This window comes from Chlorocebus sabaeus, chromosome 25 (assembly GCF_047675955.1).
Source record: "Chlorocebus sabaeus isolate Y175 chromosome 25, mChlSab1.0.hap1, whole genome shotgun sequence".
NCBI lineage: Eukaryota > Metazoa > Chordata > Mammalia > Primates > Cercopithecidae > Chlorocebus > Chlorocebus sabaeus.
In genome coordinates, this window is record NC_132928.1 from 8,111,042 (window position 1) to 8,136,776 (window position 25,735).

The window sequence follows — 25,735 nt, forward strand, 5'->3', positions numbered from 1 at the left end:
CCCATGAATGTAATGAGCACCATGTGTTCCCTGATCAAATAAGTCTGTGAATAAGATGAACATGGACAAACACACCAGTCTAAACCCCCCTCACAGTTGGCAGTAACAGGACTTGGCATTGTGTTGGACATAGAAGAAGTACTTTTAGGAAGTGCTATTTTCTTTTTGTTTTTCCCCAGTACACTTATACCAAACATATGTTTAAGATAACATTTTGACTTCATGACATACACATTCTCCTGTACTGGTCCCACTGACTCCATTTTTGTATTCTTTCTATCTTGGCACAATTGTGCAAAAGGATTCCCACTCTGAATTTCAAAACCTCTGCAACTAGCTTCTGAACTCCTTTAGTTTTGATTTGGAACTGGGCTGTACAACAAGGACATAATTATTCTATTCTTTGGTTGAGAGATTCTGAAGGGAACACTTAGAGGCTCTGAAATATTCAGGGCACAGGCAGCATTGTTTTCATCTGAACCACCTGAGATCCTTCCAGAGTAAGTCAGAACTCCCTGGGATTCTCTGGAGCTCCAGGCCCCATTTGAGTCCACTACTAACCTCAACTTCCTTAGCCTTTCAGTAGTTCCTGGCACATGTCTTCTATGGCTCCATTCAAATTTCAGTGATCACGGAGTGCTTGTTTTGTACTAACCTGCATAGCAGCCCAAAGGACTCAGCACCAATCACTTCTAAGATGGTCAACAAAAAACAAAGGTGCTGCATATTCTCACTAACACTCATATTAAAGCAAAAAGTGGTCTCACATCTGTCTTCTTGAGTTCCATTTTAAAAATTAGACATTGACTCTCTTTTAAATCTGAAAAATTGATTTGCTATGGGATCAGAAAATTGTCAATGAAATTTGAGATATGATATTCAAATGATAAGAGCCTTAAGAAATTAATTAGGTTTTTGCAATGAGAATGTAATACAAATTGGCAAAGATTAGCCAGAGTCTAGAAAAAGAAAGAGCCAAGGAATAATAAATGCTCAACCTTAAAGAAGAACAAGAGGTCATCCTGACCCCGATGCTATGTTTTGCCAAAAACATTTAGAGAAAAGACTTTGAAGGAGTCCTAGAATCTAGCAGAAGTTTTATCATTTCAAAAATGGAAAGATTTGACAATTGACCAATAATGAGAATGACAGACAAAGAGAGAAGAAAGCTAAGAAGTATTTGGAGGCTTTCCACCAAAATAGCTTAAAGGTAATGTGGTTCAGAACAACATTATAACATCTCTAAAATACTTTGAAAAGAATGAATACTTTACTATACCTAGTGTATGGGGGCATCTGGCCTTGCCTCCTTGACTGCTTTGGAAACTGATTGTCCAGTGCCCTAGATCATGAGGATGTCCTTGTTGAGCTCTGTTACCCAGAAGGTTGCTTCTTAAGATTACTGGTCCTAAGTGGTACTGAGCTCCCTGAATAAAATGAGAGTTCTTTCCTTCCTAATAGGTAAGGAATAAATGTCTAACACCAAAGGATTCAGCAGATTTGTCTCAGTCAGTACCTGCTAAAGATTCAATGAATGTTCATTGAATGATAGAAGAACTGAATGAATGCAGAAGGACAAGAAATCCTGATCCCACTGATAGGAAATAGTTATCTGCCTTAGGAGAAAGAGTTTAACAAGCTGGTGACTGGATACTGATCATCACTGCAATTAATACCTAATCTTAGCTTTCAGTTACCTTCGTTCACATGCATATGTGCTAGACAGCAAATACCTTGATAGTAGAGATTGCTTCTGTTCCATCCAACAATATTTACCTAGCCCTGCCTATGTTCCAGTCACTGTGCTAGTCACTGGTAATCCAAAAGTTTACCTTTATGCTCACTACATTTTAATGAGTAGACAAACAGAATATCATAATAGAAGTAAATTTTATAATAGGTGACCTGTACAAGGCACACCAAAGGAGAAATTTTTAAATTATCATCTCATGTGGTTTGGTTTCTTTTGTGCCTAGCAATGGAATTTAATAAATGTTTGATGAATCAATGAATAGATAAGTGGATCAGTGTTGAATATGAACAAGCCACATGTTCATGCAAATATGGCTAGGTTGGTTTTTCTGGAGGAATGTTTGAGACTTTCATCAAAGAAGAGGTCAACTCAGAGTCTTCAAGTCCTACCCTAGTCCTACCCTAGTGTTTCAAGGTAGGAGGCAGCACATCATTCTCTCCTAGGACCCCAAGGTGGCAAGGTAGGGAAGACTTCTCCGCAAGGGAACCCGGAGGCTCATCACAGCCTCACCTCCAGGGAAGGAAGCAATATTTGAATCTGTCCTGGAGACTCCTCTGCCTTTCAGGACTCTATGTGGCACAAGGAGAACAACATTAATTTTTCAGAAGCTCTACTAGGTAATGTGCCCGGCCTTGATGAAAACCATGCTTTGGGAACCATCAGAAAATTATAGGAGCCCACAAAAGTAAGTGTGGAGCCTCGAGTCTGACTTTGGTAAATATGCCATTTATATCATCTAACTGGGGGATGGCAGGGTGAGCATGGATCAGAACAGTGACTCTTCACATTTCCCAGCACCTCTTAGTGAACTCTAGTAGATATCCCAGGGTACAGTCACTCTCATCCCACATTCCTTTTCTGAAGTTGTTAAATCAATGCCACATCAATAAAATAATATGGAAATATGAGCTCAGAAAATCACTGGTGAGCTAACAATCATTCCCACTCCTGGAACTATAATTGGATCTAGACAACTAAGTTGGCTCTCGACAACTATGCTGGACTACAGCCTTCTTGTGTGCAACCTGCAACAATGCTTTTACTCTCTTCTACTTACAGCCTGACTCCCATCTTCAATACCTTTTATAGCCCCACTGGTTTTAGAAACTATCACATTTCTCTTTAGATCTGTAACCTTCTGTTATGTTCTCAGGTTTTATCCATGCTTGCTTGCACAGTTTTGGTAGCCTGTCCTTCCACCACCCTTACCAACCTGTGTCTTGCCCTAAAACTTGGAGAGAAGGCCTGAGACACCAGGAACCACATAAATGCTTCTATAGTATTCTATAGACAGAACCCAGGAGCCCAGTCATGACGTTTCCTGAAGAATAAGTATATACTCCAAGGAGAAGGACCTGGGTTCAACCCCCAGATGAACTAGTAACAGTGTGACCTTATCAATCTTGTTGAGCTACAAGGTTCTTGCATGTAAAATAGTAATTATATAGTGATAGTATTAGGCCCAAAGGACCTCTGTAAGGGACAAAATAGAAAGACACATGAATATGCTTTATAAGCAATATTCATTGCTATTTGGTACTCTGACCAGCTCAAAATGAAGCTTATGAAAAAAACAATCTGCAAGTTTGGTCTTTGTAGGGGAGAGCTGGTCTTGGTAGTAGAATGTCCCTCATTTGATATTTGGTAGTTTAAAGTGAGATTAAAATGGACAAGCTGGGCGGAAGACTTACACTTACATTGAGACTTGACTTCTATGGAGCAAACTGGGAGAAAATATTATTAGAAAAACTAAGCAAAACTTCTAGATTAACCTCCAGAGGAAAGAGCAGAGTTGCAAACTGATTAGAGCACAACTACAGACTAGTGACACCCCCACCTGTAGGGCTAGAAACAGAGATCGCGGAAGCATGATCTCTGCAGGCCCATTTATACAAAGAGTATAGACACACTAATGCTGAGATGCCAAAAGCTGTGTGTCGAAGGAAGAGTGAGTACTAAATATTAGGAAAACACATGCAATGCAGAGATTAAGTGGCATGGGTTGGGCTCGGAGGCTCCAGCTTCCAAATAAGCACCTGTGCTCATCACGCCTGGCTGCAACCAGCCCTATCATTCATCAATTTTAAGAGGCCTAGATTCAACACTAACTTGAAAAAAGAATTAACGTGATGATCTTGCTGCCGATGAAAGTAATACATGGGCAGTTTTGAACCATTTCATCTAAATTTGCCACTATTAAATTCACATGTGCAACAAAGCAGTTGGAACCTCATATCAGTTACAACATATGGATTCTGGAAAGCGAGAGCATGGCAAAAGGTAGAGGTGGGGCGTTAATTGTAAATGTGCTTTGCGAGCAGCCCCAAGTCATCAAGATGGATTATTTTCCCATTGGGAACATGTACATAAATGCACAGACACACACACACACACACACACAAAAACACATACACACAACTTCAAACACACGAACTCTCTTTTGCTTCCCTCCTGCTTCAAAACATAAGACATTAAATAAAGAAAAAAAGAAAGAATTAATTAATTTTCATATCTGACCTCTCTTTTCAGAAAGAATGTAACAAAGCAATATTTTTTTTCCTATTGCCTACTTGGTTTAAAATTTTTAAGCAGTGTTATGGGAGGAAAAAACTCTAAACACAAAATGAGAGATCTCATTTTGATAATGGTTACATACCAAATACACAAAAACTTGGATGCTTAAATACTGTCCATTATTTCAGTTTAGACTTTTGCTAATGTTTTCCCTAGATTTTCTCCACCAGAAAATTGTTCTTAGTGATTCACAATATTTTCATGAAGTCTGAAAGCATATATTTGTCCCACAGCAAGAAAGAGGGCTAAATTTGATGTTTGACAAAAAGACCATCCCTATGCAAAAGATCAAATGGTTTCCATGTTACCAGGCCCCTGACCAAGAGTTGTCAGAAAATAACCGTGTTGAGGAGAATTTCAGGTGGAATCATGTCACTGAAATTAAGACCAAAAAAGACTCTGAATTTGGTTATTGTTACAATTATATATCTTAGGTTCTCAGCCTCAGACAAAAAAAGAAAAGACATCATATGGGCTGGGACACCTTCTAAATCTAATACTTTTAGGTAACCATAAAATATCAGTATTAACAGTAACAAACATTATTTTGAATACTTAAAATTCTCCAAATATCATGCTTTTGTTTTTACATACATTATCTCTTTGAATCTTCACACTAACTCAATAAAGTAAATATAATTAGCAGGATCTTACAGATGAGAAAAATTAGGCTCAATTAAGAGACTTTGTTGCGGCCACAAGGCTAGTTAAAATTTTCTCTCTTTTAACAAGAGATAAAATTTAATTCACAAATTTTGAAACTCGAAGCCTATGTTCTTAAATACTATATAGTTCCACCAATAAATGTGTTCACTAATGACTTACAGTCAATTGTATCTAACATACAAACAACAAAGAATAGAAGTGAGAGGAGGGCTGAGCTGTAGTTGTGTCAAGGGCCCCATGATCCATTTAGTTCCATGAGTCCATGATGGCAGCCAGCTGTGAGCTGCACAGGAAGGAGTTTCACTTCCAGTGTCTGAGTATAAAAGCCTGGGAACGACACGAGCCAGAAGAGCAAAAGGCACCAACAGTTTGGAAACATGCACCTTATTTTGAGTTAGCCTTTTCTTCTGGTGGGACTTCCCCTGGTTTAGAGTTACTTCCACTGAGTACTCAGGATGAGATCACACTCTGATGATGCTTGTCCCAGATGCCAGAATTGCCACGATCTGCTCCCGTGTATTGACCCCAGCAAGCTTGATACTCAAGGCATAAAAGCTTTGACTTCACTAGCGAAGCCAGCATTTCTCCTAAGAGGCTTAATGGGTGCTTTGATAGTGAATGAAAATATCTGCATTTCATAATTGTACAAAGGCAAAAGAGTGATGGATGAAGATGGAATCTAAACACAAATATATAAATATCTCAAGTTTGCATTTGTAACAAAGATGCTATCAGCATACGGTTTGTGTGTTTATGCTTTGGAGGGAGACAGGCAGGAAAACAATGCCTTTTCTTAGGAGGGCAGGATTTGGATAGTATCATCATTGTACTGCATCCTGAGGCTACTAGCATTCATGGGAGAAATACTGAGGCACGGGCACAGAGAGAGGCTGAAGAATAAAATGGTTACAACCAGGTTGTGCTAACCCCCAGCCCCGTAGCTTCTTGATGGAAAAATCAGCCAAATGACTCTCTGTTGACCTAGTCTTTGAGAGGAAGGTATTAGGTGGCAGTTATTCCTAAAAAGAGGTCACTATTAAAGACGACAAAAAGCAGCTGGTAGAGTCATTAACCACTGTGGTTTCAAAGCTTTGGTATTAATATAAAACCTAGTGCTTGTTTCAAATGTAACGCAGAATCCTAGAAAAGACTAAGAGACTAAACAGTCTCTGCAGATGTAAGAAAGTCTTATTTGAGAAGATACGTAATCACAAATAAGGATAGTTTTTACCTTTTAAAACTATCAGCCGAGAAGCTCACAAAAAACCTCAGAGCAGCTGATGGCAGGTGTGTCTGATTATTTCCCTGCAATGGAAAGAGAAACTGAGGTCCGGAACTCTACAAAAACTGTCCCCAAAACTGCTGGTGACAGATGTTTCTGGAAATGAGTACTGCATGACGTATAGGGCCTGTGGCATCTTAGAGAGAATCGTGATTTTTTTGAAAATGAAGGTAAATTAAAAATAAAACATATTCTTTTTGTAGAACATGAAGTAACTTTTGAATTCAGGGGTAGTGCCATTGAAGGGGCTGGCCCAGGGTGGCCGGTCATTCTCACATTGTCCCCAGTTCTCCAGTATTGGCCATATCGGGAGCCAGGTTTTCTCTTTCTCTTGGATCCTGACATCGTGAGGGGAAGGGAAGCGGGAAATGCAATGTCATAGAAAAGAAAAAAAGTCAAGATCAGCAGACAAGAAGGAAAATAACTGGTAAGGTTTAGATTTAGAAAAGTTTTGGATTCATCTGTTTATGAGGAGGAAAAGAGGCCAAGAAAAGGCAGCAATTAGTCCACGTGCTTAATTAGTGAGTGGCAGGGGCAGTAGCTGGGTCTGCTGAGCTCCCTGGACTCCCTGATCCCAGCCCAAAATAGTTTCCAGTTTTCATCTGCCAGTTGCTTCAGAGGCTTTTCTAAGGAAGACAGTTCATAAAATGATCCAGAATTCATCCTCCTCAGGTGATAGGATCATTACTCTTTATACAACCCCTAGGTCTCAGCCTATGAACAAACACTTGTTTGTTTCTCTGTCTACCCTGTTCCAAACCAACGAACTGGATTTTGCCAACAAGAGGAGCTGTTCCCTGTGCCTGCCCCTGAGAGTCGATGGCTTCACAGAGATCCCCCGCAGTCCTGTGCAGACAGAGAATGCAGAAGGCAAGTCTCCTGGGGCCACTTGTGGACTCATGGTTTATAACTTGTTTGTTTGTTTGTTTGTTTGTTAATTGTTGTTTTTTAAAGTCCTAACCCTTAGGCCACTGGCTAACTGATTTATCTTCCCTGGGCAGTACTTGCCAGAGAACGGGCACTATGGCCAGAAAGGGGAGAGGCTGTGCCTAAACTGGAATGTTGGAGGTTTTTAACATTTTATCTCTGTCACTCCCTACTGTAATCTCCATCTAACAAAAAATGTGGTAGCTTTGATCCACTGGTGCTTTCTCTCTCTATGTCCCCATACCCTTTCAGGAAGGAGCCTTCAATTCTCCAGACTGAGCTACAGTACAACCTCAATACTAACCATACTGAATGTCTCAGTCTTTTTCTCTCTGCTCCATGCAAGCACCCTGAATCTGAGATCTGGTTCAAAGGTTTTCTCCATTCAATCACTACTGGCTGATTAGGCAATGGCAATTTGAGCAATAATCTGCAGAGCCCTCCCTAAGCACGTGCTCTTTCTCTCTCTCTCTCTCTCTCTCTCTTTCTCTCTCTGTCTCTCACACACACACACCAGTTTTCCACCACCAAAGGTCTCTTTTTTACAGAACAGTGACTCATCATTGTGACAGTTTCTGCATCACTAAATGGAAACAGTTGTAAGACATCCTCATCTTCCCAGGGCATGAGGTGCTTCAAAAAAAGAGAAGCACAAAAGAAAATGTTTGTATCTGACAGTTTTTGCCATTCAGTCACCTGCTTTCCTACTTGGGTTCAGGAGCGGACTTGATTTCTGTTGTCACCATGCTGGTTATATGACTCCACTCTCTCCAAGAGACTCCCTTGATGGGGCACATGATTTTGTAGCAACCATCCCTTGCTGTTTCTCCTCTTTTCTGGATGGGAATGAAGCATTGCTAGCCTATGGCTTAAAGTAGGAGTCCCCGTCCCCCCATGTACTAGTACCAGTCCGTGGCACAGACCTGTACCAGTCCATGGCCTATTAGGAATCGGGCCATACAGCAGGAGGTGAGTGCAAGGCAAAGAAGCATTACCGCCTGAGCTTCGCCTCCTGTCAGACCAGCCATGGCATTACATTCTCATAAGAACATAAACCCTGTTGTGAACTGCACACGCCAGGGATCTAGGTCATGTGAGACTCTAATGCCTGACGACCTGAGGTGGAACAGTTTCATTCAGAAACCACCCCCCACCCAACCTCATCCATGGAAAAAACTGTCTTCAATAAAACCAATCCCTGGTACCAAAACTGTTGGGGACCACTGGCTGAAGGAATTTAGACTAGGGGCTGCCAGTCTGTGTTAACATGTGTTTAGTTTCCCCTGGGATGACTGCCCAATAAGCTACCCGTGTGCCCTAGAAATCATAGTTACAGAGGCTCAGGGGTGATGACAGAGTGTTCCAAGTCTTCATCTGTCCCCTTTAGTTCATTCGAGAGGTCTTTTCCCTCATGAGAAGAAAATGCTTTTTTTTAAAAAAAAGAAATAATTGCTACAAATCTGTAGCACACCAGCCTTAGGAAGTATTAGAAAAAAAAATCCCCCACTGCTGGAGAGCTGGTTCTCAAATCTTAGCTGTTTATCCAAATACTTGACATCAGCTTCCTCCTGGAATGTACTCTATCTCAAAGAGGAAGAAGAAATACCCCAGTTTGTTGCTTATAAGTTGGCAGGAAAAGGCCTGCACGTGATAAGCTTGGACTTCTATTGTAAGGCTTTATTTTTCCAAATAAATCAATGTATACAAGGATTTTGGGACCAAAATAGTCACTGAAAAGTTACACTTCATTGCCTGTTTGGCCAAAACCAAGGCTAAAGTTCTCTGGCATGGGTTTTGGTAAGGTGGATTTCTGGTCACAGTAAAAAAAAAATAAAAAAGCAAACCACAACAAAAACCTTTTCTCCCTATGTCTCTTTTTCCTCTGAAGCTGGCAGAGCATCCTCCACAAGCAAGATCAGAGGATGTCCCAGGTCATCTTTTCTTTGTGGATACTGCAGGTGTACATGAAATAGTGTGTTTTTGTGGGGTGCTGTCCCTTAGGACAAGTGAAGGACTGATGAGAAAGGAAACTGTGCGAAGTATCACAAAGACATCCATGGGGCAGCCTAGGAAAATATGTTCATATGGAGGGAAAATATCAGTGTGCATATATTCCTTTTAGTGCTGCCTTCCCTTTTCCACTCTCACACCAACCCCAAAACATTTCAAAAAGTTAGTTTTGGAAGACTGACTTTGTCTTATTCTGAAATGTGTGCCCAGTAACAGAAGTGAGAAAGTCATTCCAGTCTTCATCCAGTCACCTGAGTCATGACTTCTTCTTTTTGTTCATGCAGCTTCTTTTTGTTCCTCAATCTTTGATTACATGATCATTAGCAAAAGTAAATTCCTGAAGTGAAATCACAGTTAGCTGTGCATTTTGAAGGAGTATTAGAGTTAAGACGTGCCATCAAAGAGGTTGCCATCTAGAATGTTTACTCTCTTTACTGTGTCCCAGGGGCTTTACATGCATTTGCCCATTTTATATTCACAGCAACCTGCAATTTTATTTTTATTTTATACTACAGAGTGAATGGCTATTTGCCTAAGGTTACTCAGCTAGTGATATAGGAGTTAAGAAGAAATTATTTAGGCAGATAGTGAGGGTGAAGAAGTCCTCAGTAAGGTTTTCCTTTTAATGAAAAGCAGCCCCCAAATCATTTTCTTTTCTAACAAAGAGCAGCCTGTAAAATTGAGCTACTGACATAGACAAGCAAGCTAGAAGCTTGCACAGGTGAATGCTAGCAGTTGTGCCAATAGGAAAAGGCAACCTGGAACTAGGCATGTTCAAAATGGCAGCTCCATCTTCTCTTCTCTTTGCCAGCCAGGTGTACAGTAAGGAGCAGACAACACGGCACTGGCCAAGTAGAAAGCCCATTTGCATAATAAGATTAGGATGGGGTGGCCCGCCTTCCCTGTGTGCTACATAACATCACACCTGATCCAACCAATCTGTGGGCCCTACAAAAATCAGACACCGCCTTCTCCAGCCTGCCTATAAAATCTGGTGCACTCAGTGTAGGCTGGAAATCCCATTCGGATACCCCTCTCTTTCGCAAGAGAGAGAGCTGTTATCCTTTCTCTTTGTTTTACCTATTAAACCTCTGCTCCTAAAGTCACTTCTCATGTATGTCCATGTCCTTAATCTTCTTGGTGCCAGGCAATGAACCCTGGGTATTTACCCCAGACAACACCACCATTTCACTAGGAGTTGAAAGAACTTGAAATGCAAATTCATGATCATCTGGTTCCAAAGCCCAAATTTAAAAAATGTTTTAATGGCGATAAAATACACGTAACATAAAATTGACCATGTTAACTGTTTTTAAACGTACAGTCCAGTAGTGTTAAGTACATTCACATTGTTGGGCAACCATTCTTCAGAACTTTTTCAGTTTCCCAAACTGAAACTCTGCATCTATTAAGAACATCTCTTTCTTCCAATCCCCAGGTGTTGGCAACTATCATTCTACTTTCTGTCTTTATGGATTTAATAATTCTAGGTACCTCACATAAATGAAATCAAATGGTATTTGTAACTGGCTTATTTCACTTAGCATAGTACCCTCAAGATTCAGTCATATTGTTACATGTGTCATAAATTGCATTTGTAATATAAAAAACTACACCTTGATATATTGTATACTGATTAGCATACATTTACAATTATTTTTATGCTTTGCCTTCTATATTCTATAAAAGAATAAAAAGCTGAGTTACAAACCAAAATTACAATAATAAGAGTATTTACATGTGTTCATATTTTTACCTTTGCTAGAAAATTTTATATTTTGGTATGACCTACCATCCATTCATTTTTAACTTAAAGGATTCTCTTTAACATTCCTTACAGAACAGATCTAATAGTAATGAATTTCCTCAGTATTTTTTAAAATCTGGGAAGTTTTAATTCTTTGTTTCTGAAGGACAGTCTTGCTGGATATAGAATTCTCAGTCACAACTTTTTTTTCTTTCAGCATTTTAAATATATCATCTCACTGCTTTTTTATTTGCAAGGTTTTTGCTGAGAAATCTGCTGACAGTGTTATTGAGGACACACTGTATTTGACTAGCCATTTTTCTCTTTCTGCTTTCAAGGTTTCCTTTATCTCTGACTTCTCACAGTTGACTATATTTTACTGTGAATCTCTTTGGATTATCATACTTGGAGTTTGTTTAGCTTCTTGTATTTGTAGATTCATATCTTTTCTCAAATTTGGGCAGTTTGGGGTCATTATTTCTTCAAATACAGTAGTTTACCATCACCCACAGTTTCACTTTCCACAGTTTCCATTGCTAATGATCAACAGCAGTTTGAAAACATTAAATGAAAATTCCAGAAATAAGCAATTTATAAGTTTAAATCACACGCCATTCTGAGAAGTATGATGAAATCTTGTGCTGTCCTGCTCTGTCCTACCTGGGACGTAAATCATCCCTCTGTCTAGGATATTCACACTATATATACTACCTGCCTGTTAGTCATTTAGTAGCCATTTCAGTTATCAGATTGACTGTCATGGTATCACAGTACTTGTGTTCAAGTAACCCTTAGTTTATTTAATAATGTCCCCAAAGTGCAATATAGGTGATGCTGGCAATTTGGATATGCAAAAAAAAAAAAGGTTCATGAAGTGCTTCCTTTAAGTAAAAAGGTGAAAATTCTTGATGCGAGGAAAGAAAAAAAAAAAAATGCTGAGGTTTCTAAGATCTACATTAAAAGTAAATCTATCCATGAAATTGTGATGAAAGAAAAAGAAATTTGTAAGTAGTATACATAGGGTTTGATACTATATTTGGGATGTTGTAACATACCCAATTGATAAAGGAGGACTACTGTAAGTTCTCTGTTCTTTGTTTCTCTCTTCTCCTAAAACTTCATAATGCATATATTGGTTTACTTGGTAGTATCCCACAGTCTTTCAGTCTCTGCTTACTATTCTTCATTCATTTTTCTATTGGCACCTTAGACTCAATAATTTTAAATGATTTGTCTTTAACTTCATGGATTTTTTTTCTGCCTGTTCAAGTCTGCCATTAAAACACTAGGCTGGGTGCGGTGGCTCACACCTGTAATCCCAGCCCTTTGGGAGGCTGAGGTGGGTGGATAACTTGAGGTCAGGAGTTCGAGATTAGCCTGACTAACATGGTGAAACCCCATCTCCACTAAAAATACAAAAATGAGCCAGGTGTGGTGGCATGCACCTGTAGTCCCAGGTATTCGAGAGGCTGAGACAGGAGAATTGCCTGAACCCAGCAGGTAGATGTTGCAGAGAGCTGAGATCGCACCACTGCACTCCAGCCTGGGCAACCAAGGGAGACTCTGTCTCAAAAAAAAGATACACTATAGTAAATGTTTGAATTCAATTATTGTATTTTTCAGTTCCAGAATTAATTTTTGTTGGGTACTTTTTTATAACTTTTATCTCTGTTTTGTTTTGTTTTGTTTTGTTTTGTTTTGAGACAGGGTCTCACTCTGTAGCACAAGCTGGAGTGCAGTGGCACAATCTTAGCTTACTGCAGCCTCAACTTCTGTGGGATCAGGTAATCTTCCCACCTCATCCCTGCTAGTAGTTGGGACTGGAAGCGCACACCATCATGCCCAGCTAATTTTTGATTTTTAATAGAGACAGGGTTTTGCCATATTACCCAGGCTGGTCTCTAACTCTTGGGTTCAAACTGACCTCCCACCTCAACTTCCCGAAGTGCTAGGATTATAGGCATGAGCCACAACGTCTGACTAATTTCCATTTCCTTGTGAATATTTGCATTTTGTTTATGTATCTTTTTTTATGATTTTCTTTACTTGTCTGCCTGTGTTCTTCTTTGGCTCATATTTAAGAATAGTGAGCATATTTAAGACAGTTGTTTTAAAGTCTTTGCCAAGGAAGTCTGAAACCTGTGTTTCTTTAGGGTTAGTTTCTGGATATTTATTTTGCTCTTTGAATGGGCCATGCTTCCCTATTTCTTTACATGCTTTGTGGTCTTTTTTATTGAAACTTGAGCATGAAAAAAAAAAAAAACCCAGTCACCTCTCCCAGTCTTTGTGGACTTGTTCCATGCAAAAGAAGACTGTTGCTATTCGGTCTGGAATGAAGGCCCAAGGTCATCTCAGGTCTTTTCTGGGGGTGTCTTTCCTGGGCCTATGTGTGTGTTTCCCTCCCCACCCCGCCCCTCACCCCACCCCTCAACCCCTTTTTTTCCTATATACCTTAAAATTTCTTAATTTCTCTATAAGTCTCACATTGCTTCTTCTCAGGGCCTTATGTCCTATTATATCCCTCTGTTTATAATCTCTTGCCCCGGGTGCCCACATATCTGCAGTTCCCCTGCAGCTCTCACTATTGCTTTCAGCAGCCCCTAAACTGATATACAAACTATGCCATTATTCTCATCAGCACTCCAAGTTAAGTGAAACTGAACCCAGTCCCTTGAGCAGCTTCCAGAAACATCAGAACATTGTGAACAGTTCCACCATTTTTCTTCCACTCTGAGGAAGGAACCAGGAATTGAGCAACTTTCTCCCAACTGCTCTGCTCTGCACCCAAGAGTAGATAGAGCCAAAATGATCAACAATGCCATGAAATTCTCTACCAGGTTGAATGTAGCTTTTCCTAGATTAGGTGATTTGCTGACTTCCTGCAGATTCTTAACTGGTTTCTAGCATTCTCATAAAGCTATGTTGGTCCATATGTTGCTCTTTACTTGGTGGTTCCATGAGGGAATAAGGCTCCCTTACTTGTCCACAACCATGCTGATATCACTCTTAAAGCCTGTATTTCTTAACTGTACCATATCCTTCCCATCTGAAGATGAGACAGATACACAAAAAACAGAACCATGTAAGCAAGTGTACAATTAAGCAAAAAATCATGAGCACAGATTGAAGTTAGAGGGAAATGATTAAAGCTAGAATAACAAAAGTGAGCTTCATGAACGAAGGGAGAAATTGGACTGAGTTTTACACACACACACACACACACATATATATATATATATATATATATATATATATATATAGAGAGAGAGAGAGAGAGAGAGAGAGAGAACAGGACAAATTTTCATTGTTGGGAATCTTCCATAAAAGAAGAAATCTTGAATCTCCAGATCCTTCTAAAATCACTATGAAACATTTTCATTAAATCCAAAAATGAGGAAAAGGAAATTAGTCTTATCATAATAAAGGGTGGGAACAATTTGTTTATTATTATTATTTTTTAGACTGACAGATGGCATCTAGAAGTACGCTCTATGGTCGTTAGGGTCTTTAGTACCTGCAGGGGACATAGGCGTTCTGAAAACCCATCACTCACCAAACAAGAGGCTCTGTGATTAGAGAGGCATGAATGGCTGAACTATTTCTTAAGAAGGATCACATTTTTTAGATGAAGGTCAAACTGACATTTGGAATCTGAGATCCTGCTGTGGTTGAGGTTTAACAGCTAGTTTGAAAGGCTTGTATTTTACTTCATACTGTTTGTAATTGTTCTATTTTCCAGATGTTTATTCTTAGAGCATTTCCCACAAAAGTAGGGGAACTCCTTTTGAAAACCTGGATGGTTCAGACCCCTTTGGGCCAGATATTTTAAACTAAACTAAATAAAGAAGAAAAGGGAAGAAAACGGTGCTTGCAAAGTGTTTGAAGATTCTGAAGAAATACTCTACACAAAAGCAACAAAGGCGGGACCAGGAAACAAAGTATTAATTTCGTATTCCCCCATTAGCTTACCACCTGTTCTGTGTGATCGTTACTCAGCACAGAGAGGGGAAAAGGCTAATCTGTAGCACATTTTTTATCAACAAACTTGTACAAACCCCTGCCTAATTATCCCATTGAACTTGTGTCCTCCCAATGGAAGGCTGTTTCCCAGCCTGGCTGAGAGCCAACTGCAGCAAGCTGGTGTACATAAGCATGGCTAATGACAGCCCACTTTCACTCCAGGAGTACCATAATTGCCCAGAACAGTTTACAGATCCATTATTTTATGACCATATTTCAGAAGGACTGGTTGGAGGTTGACAGAGTAGGATTCCTGGTAATACAGTATATGGGACTGGCATCACTCTGGACTCCAGATCATTTCCTGGTTAAAAAATTAAAATTAAAAAATTAAAAACCTCAATAGACGTTTCCCCCAAAACAGCTGCTTTCCTGACAAAAGTCTATCAAGAAGCCATGGTAATAGGAAAGCAATGTGAGGGAACAAGAGGAGCACTGGACAGGATGTCAGAGCCCTTGTTCAACCCCTCACCAGTCCTATACAACCTGGGCAAGCCCCCAGATCGTGGAGCTCGGAATCTCATCTACTTTCAGACCTGCAGCTCCGCAGGATGCTGTTCTCCTGATTAGGAACTTACTGAGTTGACATGCCACAAATATTTATTGCCAAATCCATATGCACTGGAGACTGATCTCAATTCTCAGACTATAATTTTAAATAAAACAAAGTCCCTGCCCCTCATGGATCTTATAATCTCATAGTAGGCACACAATAAATAACATAATGTCAAAAATTATAATATAATTAGTGCTGTGAAAAAATAAAGGGGGCTGAGGGGACAGTGTGGAAAAAGGATAGGGCTGCTATGTTATGCAGAGCTATCTATGAGGGACATTTTTCAGAGGCAATATTTGAACAGAAGTCCTATTAAAGGACAGCAGAAGTCATATGGATATATAAAGCTACGGTCCTCAAACTGAGGGAACTATTAGACATACAAAGTGTAGCAAAGGGCTCAGTGTGGTGAGAGCACAATGATAAAAGAAAATGGTAGGACGTGAGAACACAGAGGAAAAAGAGGTATAACACAAGGATATTCTAGGATATGGAGGTTACTGAAGAACCTTGAATGGGCAAATTCCACAATCTTCTCTGGGATGTGAAGTTTCACTCTGGCTGCTATGCAGGCACACGGGGAGGCGAGAGTGGAAGAGAGACCAGGAGGTCTGGCTATGTGAAGATTCCCAGTGAGATGTGATGGGGCTTGTACCACGGTTATCACTTTGGAGATGGTGAAACAATACTCAAAACAAATGATGCCTAAAGACACCCGAAATTGTTTATATTATTCCATGTAGCCAGGCTTTACGCAGTCTCTCCCTGTCTTAGGTTTAAAAGCATTCATGCCATGGTAAAAGGTTTGTCATTTGACTATTTCTTAGCAGATGTATGTCTCGTCTTCTCCTCCTGGCTTTTATAGAACTACTAAGTGAATTACCACACTTTATGACCCCTGTTACCTATGGTAATGGTCACTAGCCTTTTTGGGTTTTCCCCAGTTGCTGCTATTCTACTTAGGGGAGGATGGCAGGATAATATGATGATTATAAGTCCCAAGACTAGAGTGAGGTCAGTCAGATTGACTATTATTACTAAGTCAAAGGCCAGGCACAGTGGCTCATACCTGTAATCCCAGCACTTTGAGATGCCAAAGTAGGAGGATTGCTTGAACCCATGAGTTCAAGACCAGCCTAGGCAAGAAAGTGAGACCCCATCTCTACAAGAACTTTGAAAAATTAGCCAGGCATGGTGGTGTACACCTGTAGTTCCAGCTATCCAAGAGGCTGGGGCAGGAGAATCCTTCGAGCCCTGGAATTCGAGGTTGCAGTGAGCTATTATTGCACCACTGTGCTCCAGCCTGGGTGACAGAGCAAGACCCTGCCTTAAAAAAAAAAAAAAAAAAAGTGAAAAAGTAACAGATTTTGGTAATGTTGCAGAGAAAAGAGAATGCTTATACATTGTTGGTGAGAACATAAATTAGTTCAGCTACTGTGGAAAGTAGTTTGGAGATTTCTCCAAGAACTTAAAACAGAACTACTATTCAACCCAGCAATCCTATTACTGGGTACATACCCAAAGGAACATAAATCATTCTACCAAAATGACACATGCACTCGTATAGTCATTGTAGCACTATTCACAACAGCAAAAACATGGAATCAAGCTAAATGCCCATCAATGGTGGATTAGATGAAGGAAATACGGTACATATACACCATGGAATACTAAGCAGCCATAAAAAAAAGAATGAAATCATGTCCTTTGCAGCAACATGGATGTAGCTGGAGGTCATTATCCAAAGTCAATGAATGCTGGAGCAGAAAATCAAGTACCAGAGATTCTCACTTATAAGTGGGAGCTAAATATTGAGTACACATGGATATAAAGAAAGGAAGAGTAAATACTGGGGACTACTAGATGGAGGAAGGAGGGAGAGAGGCAAGGGTTAAAAAAAACTACCTATTGCATACTATGCTCACTACCTGAGTGACCAGGATGATCATATGGATAATTTGGGATCATCCATATCCCAAATCTCAGCATCATGCAATTTACCCATGTAACAAACTTGCACATGTACACTCGAACCTAAAATAAAAGGTAAAATTCAAAAACAGAAGACTAGAGTAAGAAAACCTGGATTCAAGTCCCAATTCTGACACTGGGTCGCCTTGGACAAATTACTCAACCTCTCTAAGTTTCATATTTCTCATTTGTAAAATAGATATTACAGTACTATCCTCTTCCTAGGTTTTTGTTGTGAGAATTAAATCAAATAATATATGTAAAAGCCTTAGAACAGTATCTAGAACACAGTAAGTACTCAACAGCTATGATATTCACAAAATGAATGATTCTTCTCCCTCCCAAAGTCAGATTCTGGTCTATCCAATCTTAAAGGATAGTTTTACAGAGATGCCCAAACCTCTCTCCTGAGTTGCAGCTAAGAACCTGGAGTTAATCTGACTTAATTTTCCCAGGCACACCAAGTAAGTAATCCTTCCAGATATAGCCTTGAAGTTGAGGGCTACAACACACGAAAATTTGATTTCCTTTGGTACCCATCAGAAACTCATCCTTCACTAATAAATATAGATTCACATTTCTCACGGGAAGGCCCAAGACAGTAAGTCAATCTTACTGTAGAATGTCAGTAAGATTTTGAACAATAGCCGTTCTCTGACAAAATAAATGTAGAATACTCGGTTAAACAAAGCTAAAGAAATTTATTTTTAAAGAGATTTCTTAGAGCCTTTAATATCTCATATGTATTGTAACTAAGTGCGTAGAGGGGAGCCACTGTGTATATGTGGCATTTTATAAACGTGTAGGCTCTAGGAAATATATATATATGTTTTTTGAGTTTTAGTTTAGTTTTGTTTTGTTTTTTTGAGATGGAGTCTTGCTGTGTCGCCCAGGCTGGAGTGGAGTGGCGTGACCTTGGCTCACTGCAAGCTCCACCTCCCGTATTCACGCCATTCTCCTGCTTCAGCCTCCCAAGTAGCTGGGACCACAGGTGCCCACCACCATGCCCGGGGAAATATTTTTTAAAGCAATACTGTACTAATACTTTTGGAACATACTTAGAAAATGGTAGTATCAATTACATCAAGCTTATCTTCAACCTGTGCCACTTTGGGATATAATTAATTTTAAGAGTTAATTGTGCTTGCTCTGCCAAAAAAAAAAAAAAAGCCCATAATAAGATACCATATAAAAAGTATTTAGTAACGGTAAAGTATACTTATTGCTGTTATTAGCTCTCTCAGATTTTAATGGTTGCCTCCCGATTCTAATCCTTCAATAGAGAAGGAGTTGCTCATGTTCATTCTATCTAAATCTGTTATCCTTTATTATATTTTCTATTTCCCAATAGGCTGCTCTGTCACCTAGGCTGGAGTGCAGTGGTGCAATCTGGACTCACTATAGCCTCCACCTCCCAGGCTCAAGTGATCCTCCCACCTCAGCCTCCCGAGTAGCTGGGACTACAGGCATGTGTCATCATGCCTGGCTAATTTTTAAAAATGTCTGTAGAGAGGAGGTCTCTCTATATCCTGTCTAAGGCTCCCAAAGGGCTGGGATTACCAGCATGAGCCATTGTGTCAGACAGTCTTGATTTCATGTCCTAAGGCAACATCCTTTTCTAAATTCTTCCCATTCCTATACTAATGATAGTTGTCTTCTTGGCAACTTTCTCCAGGTTCCCTGCCCCTATCCTAAAGCAATGGTGATCACAGGTCCAGACTGTGGTCTGGACCGGGGTGACATCAGCTCAGTTCAGCATATTGTACTCTTCTCAAGAAGAGGTTTTATGGGATTTTTTAACTGTAGCCCTGTATTGAGCTGATTTCCTCAAGGATAGTTTTACAAAGATGCCCAAGCCTCTCTCCTGAGTTGGAGCTGAGAACCCAGGGTTAACCTTACTTAATTTTCCTGGATGCAAGTGACTGTATACATATGGTTGATAATGGCTTGGCATTTCACTGGAAAAATTCATATTATGGCCAACTGGATCTTAATCTTAGCAGAGTCACCACTCTGTGATGTTTGTAACAGGTCAAAAAGGACAGTACATGTAAATTGTAAAATGTGCAAATGACCCTTTGTCAGTAAAACAGAAACAACACAAAGTACCTGTCCTATTAAAGACAGATCAGTCCTAGCCATTCCACAGGGGGAAAAAAAGGTACTCTTTCACATTTAAACTTTCATCTCATTATATCAGGATATATTTATGTTCTCTCTGACAATCTAGCTTTACAACAACACTTATTCACAAATATTTGTGTGGTCTAAATGCTGGATATGCATCTAGATAAACCTGAAGTATACATACACATGGGATCTATCATATCGCAATAGCATATTTAATTAATTATTTGAAAGCTTCATTTTTTTCTAATATCCATTCTATCCATTGCTATCAGTCCTTAAAATATTCAAGAAAACAAATCCATTAGATGTGAGGGGAGTCACTAATTCTTCTGGTGTCTGTTCTAAACAAGCTCTGCTCTCTAAACTCCTACCCACTTAAGGCCCTGAAGTATAAAGAGTAATAACTTCTTACAGAAACAATAATTTCTCTTCTCTCTCTCTCTCTCTCTCTCTCTCTCTCTCTCTCTGTCTCTCTCTCTCTCACACACACAAACACACACCTGTTCCAGGCTTATAGATGTAGCTTGGGACATCCATGATCTAGGAAGAAAATATGGCTGTTTCTCTTTCTCCTGCATCAAAAGGTCATGAACCCAATGGTCTGCTGGGTTTGTTTTTTTTTTTCTTTTTTTTTTTCATAAAAGTTTATCTCTCAAAATGTCGGGATTCTTTAAAAATTATCCCCAAAGATGAAATCATTGAGATAGGAATAGCACTCAGTAGTCACAGGAGAATGAAAAAACCCAGACAACGACTCTAAAACAAGAACCACTGAAAGAAACTACAGGATAACAGAAAACCCAAAATAGGGGAGAGAAAAAAATCCAAAACCCCCATCAGAGTGACATGTTTATGACTCTCCCTGGGAAACCCAAATAAGGAAGAAAGGGGTTGGTAACTGAGGGTCCCTGAAATCCCTTCCTTTTCCAAAACACCAAATAATGATTCTACTCTCTAATTAAAACACCCACAAAATAAGAATGCTGGGTTGTCACAGGAGAAGTGGTTAAATATTAAGCAGCAATTTCACGAAAAATTTTGCTACAAGGACAAAAAGGAACCTGGGCTATAAGGCCCTAACAGACAGGGACTAAGCTGGTTGAAAATGGCTAGGTCCAACATGGCATTGAATTTGACCTATGCCCTACCCCAGATCTAATTATAGGCTCATTTCCATATGAAATCACATATCCACCAGGGCCAGATCTCAACATGCCCGTATTTAGTATAAAAATGGGTGGCACCTCAATTCTAAGAAATCTCCACCTTTTTTCTTAAAACCTCACGGTTATTTCACCCATTAACTAGAAGAGCCCATAAAATTAGAAACACAAACTCTATTGGGTACAACTTACTCTCCTAAGCACACCCGCACTGCCACTCTTGACTGTGTACTTTGGCTTTGCAATAAAAGCTTTTTGCCTTTTGCTTCATTCTGAAGCATCTGGAGACCCACCTAAGCCTTCCTAAGGCAAGATCATGAGGGCAAGGCAGAACCTTGCCACAAAATAGGAAGTTTCCTGAGGGAACCTTCAATTTGTCTCTGGAAAAGAGAAACACAAAGTACAGGTGACCCAACATTTGAGACAAATGTTCAATAATGCTCTTAGTCACTTCACCCTAGTCAACCATCACTTAGAGATATTAACCTTCAGAAAGAAATCCAGATGAGAATAAGGTATTGTAGCCTTAGCTCTTAGGGTGTTCATATTCTCATTGAAAATAAGCTCCTATTAATATTTACTAACATAGGGTAACAACAGTATTGTAAAATTAGCAAAGCTCAGAATAAGCGCTACTGAAATTCAGAGAAATCCCAAGCACTAGGAAGATATACAGAGTCCTTTGAGGCTGAGCCTCCGCATGCCCTTCTCTGTTGCATCCTGCCAGATTCCAGGTAAACAGAATGAGTTACCACTGTGCTGTAGAGCTGTCTCCTACACTAAGGTGGCTGCTGGGAGACAGGAGAGGGAACAAAATAAATGGAAGACAAAGTCCTTGTCTCAAAGAGACTTTGGGAGGCCAAGGCAGGCAGATCACCTGAGGTCAAGAGTTTGAGAACAGCCTGGCCAACATGATGAAACTCCATCTCTACTAAAAAAAAAAAAAAAAAAAATTAGCTGGACGTGGTGGCGCACACTTGTAATCCCAGCTACTAGGGAGGCTGAAGCAGGAGAATTGCTCGAATCCAGGAGGCAGAGGTTGCAGTGAGCCAAGATGGCGCTGCACTCCAGCCTGGGTGACAGAGCAAGACTCTGTCTCAAAAAATATAAAAGAGTCTGTGTGGTGAGGATAGGGCTAATGAGCAAAACCCCAAAAGTTTAGATTGCTTACTGATCTGGAAAAAAAAAAAGAAACATTTCATTTTCAAAATGTTGAACCATCAGCTCTATGGTGCCAATATGCAAATAGATAAGAAGCGCAAATGTGATTTGATTTCCATCTAATGTCCCTGTTCCTTGGGTTAATGTGAGTAGCACCAATCACTTCTTGTGCCTCTAAGGACTGGACTCATTTTCAAGCATATTTCCCACTGGTGATCCAAAGGCTAGAGTTAAACCAAAAGCAAACCTCTCATTGCAGCATACTAGTGATAAATTGATAATTTCTCTGGCTATTATCTAGTCAAGTTAAATTTCAATTCAAGTTAACCCAGTTTTAACATTCTCAAGAGTAACACCAAGCAAAATGACAGCAAGCAGCCTTTTTCTAAAGTGCATCAGACACTTAAACGCCAAAATCACAAGCTTAAATAACCACTGAGTATAAGAAAGTCTGCAAAACACATTAAGATCCCAAAGATCTGAGATATTTTCCCTCTTTCCTAATATTTTTAACCAGTATTTCTACAAGAAGTCTGGGGTAGTGCAAAAGGTGTCACCTTTCCTTATAACCTATCTTTTTCCTATGGTTTAATTCCCTGTTGATTCTGTTGAAATCATAATAATTTTACTGATGAAATACTTAGATACTTCAAGGAACTTTTTAAGATATATCATAAGAGAGAATACCATAAGGAACTGGGAGATGAAATATTATTTTCAATGATGATTTCTTCAACTTTTTTCAAAACTCAGATGGCTTAGTAAAAATAAATATTTTCAAGAGATGTGTCTTTAGTCCTTTCTACTTCAAAATATCCACCCATGAAATGATCTCTTTGGTCTCAACTATGCTGGGGTTACAGTGACTATAGTAAAACTCCAGGAGTTATGTACTGTACATAATAAAACTGATAGTTTATTAAGTTTAATAATAAAGCTATGGACAAAACAAAGGCTAACATATTAGGGAGGTAAACCATTCTGACCCAGGCTATAACTTTATAGATTTTTAGCATCTGCAGGTAATTATGCAGGATTTTACTATCTCCAGTTCAATATAGTCTTCTGATTAAAAGCCTACTTACTGCTTATCTGGTTATTCTTTTATTAGCTTGCAGTCAGTATGTGTCACAGAATGCAATTTAGTCAGACACCTTGTCTAGAAGCAGATGGGAAGAATGCTTTGAAAAGATGAATAGTTATTCACTTAAAAATATAAAGAAGAAAACTGAGAAGCTGAGGGGACTCATGATCCTCTGAGAACTTTGGCTGTGGGAGAAATCTATCCCTTGAGTGGGGGATCTGTCCTCTACATTAGGAACAAGCTCTTCAATCACGTTCCACTGAGGCTAAGGAGAGAGATGTGCCTGGACTAAAGCAATGTCTGAGCCCCAGGTATTCATATTGCATGCTGGAATTTGGTCAGTCATGCCCCAGTATTTCTACACTGGTCCTTTCTTCCACTGTTTCCTGCTGCACACTGAGGGATGAAATGAGGGAGCTTCTGAGGTGTGACGGGAGAGTCAACAAAGTAAGACCGCACATGTGGATAATGAAGAGATGAGCATGTGTGTTCAGGTAACTGTATTATCAGGGCTCTCCAGAGAGACAGAACCAATAGGCAATAGATAGATAAGAGGTGATTTATTAGGGAAATTAGCTCACATGACTATGGAGGCTGAGAAGTGCCATGACAGGCCGTCTGCAAGCTAAAGACCCTGGGAAGCTGGTATCATGGCTTAGTCCAAATCCAAAAGCCTCAGAACCAGGAAAGCCAGAAGGCCTCAGAATCCAGGGGACTGCTGGTATAAGTCATGGAGTCCAAAATCCAGACAGCCTGGAGTTCTGATGTCTAAGACAGGAGGAGACGTGTGTATTTCAGCTTCAGGAAAGAGAGGAAATTGTCTTTGTTGTTGCATCTGGGCCCCCAGCCAATTGGACGATGCATGCCCACATTGAGGGCAGATCTTTCCTGCTCAGTCCACTGACTCACATGCCAATTGCTAATGGCTAGGAACACCCTTACAAATACACCTAGAAGTAATCCTTTACCAGTTCTTTAAGTAATCCTTAATCCAGTTAAATTGACACCTAAAATTAACCATCACAAGTCTACCCCTCATCAACTTGGCACCCACGTGCAGCTCCTTAAACCATACTTCATCTCTGAATAATCATAATATTAAGGTACTAGTTCTGCCTAATGTGATGCAACTATCCTATGTACAAACAAAACACGCTAATCTCTTCTTCCCCAGAAGAGGAAGTAAAGTCCTTGGGTGATGTTTATGCTTCTCCTGCTATCATATAATGTAAATACTATGAGGCAAAATTAACGTTACTTAAATACTAATATAAGGTCAATAAATCTTATGTTATATAGTAAAAAAAATTAGGAACAAGAAAAGATATTTATCTAATATATGTATATATACATATTCTTAACAAACTAGGGAGGAAATACTCATGACAATCACAGTCTTCATTTCTGTGACTGGTCATGTGGTTACAGCTACCTTCTTCTACTACCCTTTCTGCATTCCCTTTACCTTCAGTAAGCACCTCAGCTGATCGAGGTTTGTTACCTGGCTGGGAGACCCAAACCTTTATTCCTGAAGGGTCTGAGTCATTTGTTCTGCTTGGATTGGGTTGTTGTAATTTCCCATTGACTTTAATCACAGAACACGGTAATACTGAAAGATACCACAAGGGAGCTCCTGTATTCCAGACATACTCTTCCTTACCTCCATTGTGGGGTACAGCTCCAACTTCCCCATTGGAAGTCTGGATTGATCACCCAAGCCAACACTGAAACTCTCTCCTTAGCTCGTTGAATCAGAGGCATAAAAAGTGCAAAGAGCCTGGGTGGCAGTCTTAACTTTCAGTTCAATGGACTCATCATTGTGTCTCCTGGAGGAAATAATCTTCCTTCTGAAACTAAGACCTCTAGGCCAGCAGAACATAAAGTCATAGAAGCAGATGGCAAAAATTTTGCTGGTGGATTTCTAGGGGGTAATGGTGAGTGGTGCTCCTCCCATTTTAGTGCCCCTCCCATCTTTTGATTCATGGACCCATGAATTCTAGCTATGGGTGAAATAATACAGTATGTTGAATGCTGATCCAGGGCATATGCAGCCTTCTGAAGAGCCTTGTCCTGACCCTGCAAAGTATCGTCATTTAGCTCATGATGTAACTATAACTTCAAAGGGCCATTCCACAATTCCAGCAAGTCAACTGCTTCAGGATGATGGAGAACATAATAAAACCAGTGAATTCCGTGACCATGAGCCCATTGTCACACTTCTTTGGCTGTGAAGTGAGTTGCCTGGTCAGAAGCAATGCTGAGTGGACTACCATGATAGTGAATAGACATTTTGTGAGTTCACAGATGGTAGTTTTGGCAGGAGCATTGCATAGAAGAAAGGCAAATCTGTATCTGGAGTAAGTGTCTATTCCAGCAGGGATAAACCACTTCCCCATCCATGATGGAACTAGTCCGATGTAATCAAGCTGCCTTCAGGTAGCCGGTTGATCACCCCAGAGAATAGTGCCATACAGAGGGCTCAGTGTTGGTCTCTGCTGCTGAGAGATTAAGCACTCAATGGTGGCTGCAGCCAGGTTGGTCTTAGTGAGTAGAAGTCCATGTTGCTGAGCCTATGCATAACCTCCATCCTTGTTACCATTGAAACTTTGTGCATGAGCCCATTGGCCAATGATGGAGTGGCTGAGAAAAGTGGCTGACTGGTATCCACACATTGGGTCATCATACCCACCT